The 6,061-nt window shown below is 52.7% G+C and overlaps 1 long non-coding RNA gene across 1 annotated transcript; it reads right to left on the minus strand.

Moving 5' to 3' along the window:
- Positions 1–3,412: 3,412 nt before the first annotated feature.
- On the minus strand, positions 3,413–4,356 carry LOC117997925. Its single transcript, XR_004675898.1, has 3 exons — positions 4,237–4,356; positions 4,098–4,138; positions 3,413–3,542 (listed from the first exon to the last, which is right to left on the minus strand). It is a non-coding gene; the product is annotated as an uncharacterized LOC117997925 (long non-coding RNA).
- Between the last annotated feature and the right edge of the window lie 1,705 nt (positions 4,357–6,061).

A 6,061-nucleotide genomic window follows, 5' to 3' on the forward strand; every position in this document is an offset into this window, starting at 1 on the left:
CCCGGTGAGCGAGCGAGCGAGCGAGCGAGCGCCTAGCCCCGAGGAGCCGGAGCCGGAGTCGCCGCCGCCGCCCGCCAGGGGCCGCCGGGAACTGCCGCTGGCTCCGCGCCGCCCGACGATCTGTCTGTCCCCGCCCGGCGCGCCGACGTCAGCACGCCGCCCCGGGGCGCGCCGGGAAATGGAGTCCGCAGGCGGAAGTTGCTAACGGCAACTGGCCTCGCTCCGCCCCGAGGCACACTGGGAAGTCAGCCGCCCTGAAGCGACGGGGGGAGGGTTGGGGTGGGCGCGCGCTGGGAAACGCAGTGCTCGGCTCCACGGGACCCGGGAGTCGGGACGCCTATAACGCTCATTTCCCCATGTCACTCTTTACTGTGGGCTCTTTGGTCTGCTCCCTTCAACCAGAAATACGCGGCCGGAGGACCAGGACGTTTGTCTTCCGTGGAGCCTAATGGGGCGCGACCTAAATGAGTTTTTGCATGAATAAGTGAATCAGTGGATGCCCGAGGTCACGGGAAACACCAGGGCGCCCCGCAGCGATCCTTCAGGACGATCCAAGTCCCTGCTCCGCCGGGTGACCGCCCGGGTCCTGATGGGAGACAAAGTGGACAGAGGTCACGGCCTTCGGCCCGCAGCCCCAATGCACGCCGGGAAATGTAGTCCTCAGGGCCACGCCCCTAGAGGCACAGTGGGTGCTAGGCAGAACCCCAAGCACCCAAAAAATCCAGGCCCAAGGGCAAGGGGAGTCCGAAGTCCCTCATGGTAACCCGCTAGATCACATCGGCGAAGATGCTCAAGGGGTGGGGTCCACAGTGACAGCGCCCCCCGAACCTTCATGAGCCCGCACTTCTCCCGCTCGCACCCTGGGACGTGGAGCACGCTGGGAAATGTAGTCCAGGCTCTACATCCTCGCAAGCCAGGCTGGAATTTGTAGTCCTGGGTGCGGCGTTCCACGTAGCATTTTAAAGCATGAAATGATCCTCTCTTTAAGTGTCCTGCAGCTAAATCCTGGCTAGGGGAGATGCAGGCAGTTTGAGATCGGATCAAAGAGCGGGAAAAATAGCCAGAAAGGCGCTGAAGTCTGGATAGAGGCAATAGCCTTTTTTCCCTTTTTTTCCCAAGGGCTGTTGGAGGAGCCTACCCTCTCAAGTCCCTGGGCCTGTAGGAGGAAATAAACTACGAATCCCATGAGGCCTGGAGAACGCTGGCCATAGATATAAAGGGAATGGGAGCCCCGGTGGTTCTTGGGATGTGTAGTCCCTGAGCCCCACGTTTCCCACACAGGTCCACACCCAGCCTCCTTTACCAGAGAGCTTAAATGACAATTAGTAGGTCATCCGTTCGTTGTTACGTGTGGTTGTGTGTGTTTCAGTGCCTGTGCACAACTGTGACACCTTATAACAACTGTACTTGCGATCCTGTGTGTGCCCGGGTGAATGCTATTTATAGGGGCTCATGTTTTATTACGTCTGTAAGTGTCCATGTAAATAGGTCTCTATGTTTTTGTGACTGTAATTGTTTATCTCGGGTATCTGCTCAACCCACACAACAAAGTGTGAGACGCGTTCCCACCGTCAGCTCAATTAGCAATCTTTACACTGACTGCAGAATTTAGACTTTAGCCTCTATTTTAAAATTCTATTCTGCTGCACTGGTGAAGAATTCCAGGTCTGATTTAAGCAGTCATGCGTTTGACACTTTGTTTCTGCCCACTTCCTCGCTGCGGGCCTGGGGCTAATCTCTGCCTCCTGGAGTTGTCCAGAGTGTAAGTAAGGTATCTAATAGGCTGTATGCAGACATTTTCTTATTCCACTCGTTAAAACTCTCTTCTTCCCTTTGCTTTTCCATAGTGAACCTTTTTTCACTTCCCAGGCCTATTTTCTCTCAGTGCTAACACTGGAATTGCAACGCTTAACCTTAAAACTGCAGGCAGAGCAGCAAATGGGCATTGCTTCGACACCGAGAGTGGATCTTCCTCCGTGTGCCACTTGACACATTGTTTTGTTTGGGTTGGTCTGCATTTTAAAATTCAGATTTGATGGGGAGGGCACGTTCTGCATGGAGCACTGGGTGTTATGCACAAACAATGAATCATGGAACACTACATCAAAAACTAATGATGTAATGTATGGTGATTAACATAACAATAAAAAATTTTTTAAAAAATAAATAAAATTCAGATTTGATTCACACCGAAAAAAAAAAAAAAAGCCTGTTTAAAGTGTACAGTTCAGGGGGTGCGTGGCAGCCTCTCTCGGTAGAGCATGCAATTCGATCTCAGGATTGTGAGTTCAAGCCCCAAGATGGGCGTAGAGATCACTTAAAAAAATAAAATCTTTTTTAAAAAGTGTACAGGGGGCGCCTGGATGGCTCAGTTGGTTATGCGGCTGCACTCAGCTCAGGTCAGGATCCCAGGGTCCTGGGCTCGAGCCCCCCTGATGGGCTCCGTGCTCAGCGGGGAGTCTGCCTCTCCCTCTGCCTGCCGCTCCCCCCGCTTGTGCTGTCTCCCAAATAAATAAAATCTTTTTTTAAAAAAAGGGATGGGGCGCCTGGGTGGCTCAGTCGGTTAAGCGTCTGCCTTCGGCTCAGGTCATGATCCCAGGGTCCTGGGATGGAGCCCCGCATCGGGCTCCCTGCTCGGCGGGAAGCCTGCTTCTCCCTCTCCCACTGCCCCTGCTTGTGTCCCCTCTCTCGCTGTCTCTATCAAATAAATAAATAAAATCTTTAAAAAAATAAAAAAAAATAAAAATAAAATAAATAAAAAAAAAATAAAAAAAATAAAAAAAGGGAGTACAGCTGAATGGCTTTTTATATTCACAAGGTTGTGCGTGCCACCATCACTAGGAATTCCAAGCATTTTCAGCATCCCCATCCTGCCCTTCCCCAGCCCCTGGAAGCCACCGATCTCCTTCCTGCCTCCATGGATTTGCCCTCTGGACAATTCGCACACATGAAATCACATAATCTGTGGCCTTCTGTGTCTGGCTTCGTTCAGCGAGCCCCATGATTCTTCGAGATTCGTGGACATCACAGCGCGTGTCAGGACCTCGCCCCAGAGGAACATCGCCTGGTATCCACCCACCAGCTGGTGGACATTTGGACTGTTTCCACCTTTTGGCTGCTTTGAGTAATGCCGCTGCCAACATCTGCGCCCAGCGTGCGTGTGGACTGACCTCTGTTTTCACTTGTGGCAGGCAGATCCGCAGGAGTGGAATTACCGGGCCCTACGGTAACTCCGCGCTTCGCTTTTTGAGGAACTACCAGCCTGGTTTCCAAAGTGGCCGCACCGTGTTGCGTTTCCTGCGGCGGAGGGTTCAACGTTACCTGCCACCGCAGTGACTGTTAGGGCTCTCCAGGCACTAAGTCAGATGAAGCCCGGAGGCTAGGAGTAATGACCGCCAGAGAACTCAGCAGGTGTCTGCAGGGGGCGCGTTTATTTCAACCACAGAGGGGACCCACACTCCATCCAACACCTCAGGGCACGCACAGCCCCAGGTCCTCACTTCCAGCGTCCTCCAACGCGGCCCTTCCCGGCCCCCTTCCGGCTGTAGGAGAAGAGGGAGAGGGTGTCAGGAAGGAAGGGCTCCCCCAACCTCTGAGATGGGACCTGCCCTCAATTCAGAAGTCTGCCCCCCCACACACACACACACCAAATTCCCGCTCTCCCTGCCCAGAGGAAGGGGCAGGCAAATGCGTCCTCTGTTGACTGGCTGGGGTGGTGTGGTTGATGGTCTGGGGCCAGCCCCCACCCATCTGCGGGAGCTGATCTTGGGAGGTGAGCTCAGGGTGTTCCCGTGGGAGCTGATGGATGTTTAGGATGGGCTGGGGGGGAAGGGAGGGATGGGTGACGGAGAGTGGGTAGCATGGAAGAGGGGCCAAGGCTGGGGTGAAAGAGACGCAAAGTGGGAGACAGGGATAGATGAACAGCGAGCAGGAGAAAGGGAGCAGGGAGAGGCAGAGCAAGAAACAGAAGTGACGCGCGGTTCTCAGCCTGTTGACATTTGGGGCAGAGGCTGTCCTGGGCACTGCATGGTGTGGAGGGGTGAGGGGAGCCACAGGGAAGGAGCGACAAACCCCAGAGTCAGAGGAGGCACACTTACAACTTCTGGGCGTGGCTGATGCGGTTGTACAGCACGTTGATCTGCGCGGGAAAGAGGGAGATGCTGGGAGGACAGCCACGGGGACACGCCCGCCCGCCCCTGCCCTGCGCCGCCGTCCTCCCTGGGAGATGGGTCTCACCTCATACTTCTGCTGCTTCAGCTTCTCCATCAGGTCAAACTTCTCGGACTCGAGCTGGTGGATCCAGTCCGACAGCTCCTGGGCCTTCTCCCTGGTAGGGCGGACGGGCTGTCAGGGAGAGGGCCGGCCTCTCTCAGCCCAGAGAGAACCGCCCAAAGCCATAGGGCCAGGCTCGGAGTGGGGCATCACTGCTGCCATTTCGTTAATATCCGAGGCCAAAATATTCAAAGTGAATGGAAGGAAAGGGTTTATTAATCTCTGCCCGCTGTCTCCACATTCAAAGTTCCTACTTCCCTAAAGGAGAACAATGTCATGGTTAAGGACCCACACTCTGGAGTCAGGAAGCCCTGTTTCAAACCCCAGCTTTGCCATTCTCTGGTTTGTGACTTTTGCCAAGTAAGAGGATCCTGTCTCCCTCTCCGTAAAACTGTGGCTGCCTGCTCTACACCTCTTCTCCCGTTCTTCCTTAGAAACAACATTTTGCGATAGGCCCAGTTAAAAAGCCACCGTCCCAAATCTCCCGTGCAGGTAGGGTGGCCAATGGGATGAAAACAGGTCTCTGGGTAGGGCTTCCCAGAGCCTTTTGTGGCTCTTTCCATGCAACTTCTTCCTGCTGCTTGGATGTGTTGGCTGGAGCCCCAGCAGCCTCATTGGACCACGAGGTGATTTCGAGGATGGAAATATCGGGCTAAGTGTGGTGGAGCAGAGAAACAGGAGTCTGGGTCTCCAGTGATTTTCTAGAGTTTCATACCAACTAGTCTCACATTTCTCCTCTGTGGGAAGATAAGCCTCTGTATTTTAGGCTGCTATGAACAGGTGTCTTCACTAGAGGCCAAACTTAACTGATAAAAATCTATGACACAAAATTTATAAGATGTATAATGCAACATAGTAAACACTCAATAAAGTCAGTGTTACTGTTCACTTTATTATTATTAGCACTGCTTGTTTTGTCTTGCTAGCTACCAGCTTTCCACGGCCTTCTCTTCTGGGGCACATTTTTATTTGAAAAATGTTATAGACCCACATATGACCTTTAACTAATGAATAAAATTGAGGTAACTGGACCTAAATATTAGTGGACCCAAGTTACGTGTGGACGTGTGGGGGAGAACAGAGAAATAAAAGGAAAAGGGGGGAATGAACACCAGCCACATGTTACTTTATGCGGGGCCCTGTGATAACGTGCTCAGAAGGGAGCGCGCATAGCGAGCTGGAGGCTGGAGCCATGGAAACGCCTCCACGAGCTGACCCTGACCCTGACCCTGACCCTGTGCATCTTTTCTCGCGAGCAGCGCCCTCACACTGGTAGTTTGAAATCCACATGGTGGGAATAGTTACATCATGGAAACTGGCAAATGCTACAGTTTTTCTGCCCCTGGAGAGCTGGCTGTTAAACATCTACCATCACACCTCTTTATAACACAGGCTGCTGCACCAGACTTCTCCAGGGTTCAAAGCCCAGCTCTTACACTTGCAAAGCTGTGCAACCCTGGAAAGGTGACTTAACCTCTCTGTGCCTCAGGTCCCTCATCTTTAATAGGAGGATAATCAGTATCTACCTCACAGGGTTGTAAGCCCTCCCTAGGGCATGGCTGCTGCAGCCGCACCACCACCACCATCAATTATCATCACCTCACTGACCTTTCACAGGAGTGTGGGGTAGATTTTGTTTTCATCATCATCATCATCATCACCTCACTGACCTTACAGAGGTGTATGAGGTAGACTTTGTTTTCATCATTATCACCTCACTGACCTCTCACAAGTGTATGAGGTAGACTTTGTTTTCATCATCATCATCACCTCACTGACCTTTCACAGG

This window comes from Mirounga leonina, unplaced genomic scaffold (genome assembly GCF_011800145.1).
Source record: "Mirounga leonina isolate KUSES-001 unplaced genomic scaffold, KU_Mleo_1.0 Mir_376, whole genome shotgun sequence".
Classification (NCBI taxonomy): Eukaryota; Metazoa; Chordata; class Mammalia; order Carnivora; family Phocidae; genus Mirounga; species Mirounga leonina.